This window comes from Trachymyrmex cornetzi, unplaced genomic scaffold (assembly GCF_001594075.2).
Source record: "Trachymyrmex cornetzi isolate Tcor2-1 unplaced genomic scaffold, Tcor1.1 scaffold253, whole genome shotgun sequence".
NCBI classification, from domain to species: Eukaryota; Metazoa; Arthropoda; class Insecta; order Hymenoptera; family Formicidae; genus Trachymyrmex; species Trachymyrmex cornetzi.
The window spans coordinates 22,589-24,788 of NW_017297199.1; positions in this window are offsets into that span (position 1 = coordinate 22,589).

The following is a 2,200-nucleotide window of genomic DNA, read 5'->3' on the forward strand; positions in this document are numbered from 1 at the left end:
GTGGAGCCAGGTCAGGGGACCTTGCTGGCCATTCGATTGTTCCTCTCCGACCTATCCACCGATTCGGGAATGTAACATTCAAGTAATCTCTTACAATATTTCGATAATGCGGTGGTGCACCGTCTTGTTGGAACCAAACCTCATTAAAATCATCGCCAGTTATTTCTTGTATAGCTGGAACGATGTCGTTTATGAGCAAATCCAGATATTTTTCTCCATTCAAATTGCCTTGTATGAAAAAAGGCCCAATTAGTCGATCCCTAATTAAGCCTGCCCATACATTCAACTTTTGTGGTGTTTGTGTATGAGCTTCAAGTAGCCAATGAGGATTTTCATCGCTCCAATACCTGAAATTACGATTAATTTCCCCATTAAGTTGAAATGTGGATTCATCTGTAAAAGCGATAAGGTGCAGAAAATTAGGATCCTGATGAATTCTATCCATCATAATTTCACAAAATTGCACCCGACGGTCAAAATCATCTTCATTTAACTCTTGGTGAAGATGAATTTTGTAAGGATGAAATTTTACGTGTTTTAAATTCCTAAGAACTGAACGTTGGCTCATTCCAAGCTGTTGAGCTCCATTTCTAGTAGATAATGTACGATTTTCAACGAATGATAGGGCTACTTCAAATTGATGTTCTTCGTTTGTTTCGGATTTCGGCCGTCCAGGTTTTGGGCGACTCTTATTACTTCCAGTTTCTTCAAATCGCCGAATAGTTTTAGAAACAGTTCCCTTAGAAATACCTGCCTGGCCAACGCGGAACGTCGCATTAAATAAATCCACAACTTCGTTGTAAGATCTCTGCCTGTCCTTCCAACCTCTCATCATTAAAAGAGAAATTCTTTCTTGCTCTGTTAGAGAAGCCATTTGGAAGTAAACTACCAGAGACAGTAGTAAGGAAACAGAAAATGTCACACTGAAGTGATCTTTTATTAACCCAAAAGGGACCTTACAAAAATTACTGTGTCGTATTCTTCACTAACTATGGTACCCTGACAAGAACTGTTACTCTGCTTTTCTGAGGACTATGCAATTATCGTGAAAACAAATTTTAGAACTCCTTCGCACTTCGCCAATGACCAAAGTATCACATACATACATTACATTAGGCGCATGACAATAACCGTCAATGACAATCAATGACGGATTTATCTCAGCAGTTCGTAACAGACAATCAGCTGTATTACATTGTTAGTTTTTAAGTATTGTTAGTTTTTAAGTAAAAAAATGTTAGTCTTCTTTCTGTTAACAAGGTGTGCATTCAATGAACGTCGTCGGCCAATATGTATAATTTCTGATTGTAATACAGCTGATTGTCTGTTACGAACTGCTGAGATAAATCCGTCATTGATTGTCATTGACGGTTATTGTCATGCGCCTAATGTAATGTATGTATGTGATACTTTGGTCATTGGCGAAGTGCGAAGGAGTTCTAAAATTTGTTTTCACGATAATTGCATAGTCCTCAGAAAAGCAGAGTAACAGTTCTTGTCAGGGTACCATAGTTAGTGAAGAATACGACACAGTAATTTTTGTAAGGTCCCTTTTGGGTTAATAAAAGATCACTTCAGTGTGACATTTTCTGTTTCCTTACTACTGTCTCTGGTAGTTTACTTCCAAATGGCTTCTCTAACAGAGCAAGAAAGAATTTCTCTTTTAATGATGAGAGGTTGGGGGGACGGGCAGAGATCGTACAACGAAGTTGTGGATTTATTTAATGCGACGTTCCGCGTTGGCGAGGCAGGTATTTCTAAGGGAACTGTTTCTAAAACTATTCGGCGATTTGAAGAAACTGGAAGTAATAAGAGTCGCCCAAAACCTGGACGGCCGAAATCCGAAACAAACGAAGAACATCAATTTGAAGTAGCCCTATCATTCGTTGAAAATCGTACATTATCTACTAGAAATGGAGCTCAACAGCTTGGAATGAGCCAACGTTCAGTTCTTAGGAATTTAAAACACGTAAAATTTCATCCTTACAAAATTCATCTTCACCAAGAGTTAAATGAAGATGATTTTGACCGTCGGGTGCAATTTTGTGAAATTATGATGGATAGAATTCATCAGGATCCTAATTTTCTGCACCTTATCGCTTTTACAGATGAATCCACATTTCAACTTAATGGGGAAATTAATCGTAATTTCAGGTATTGGAGCGATGAAAATCCTCATTGGCTACTTGAAGCTCATACA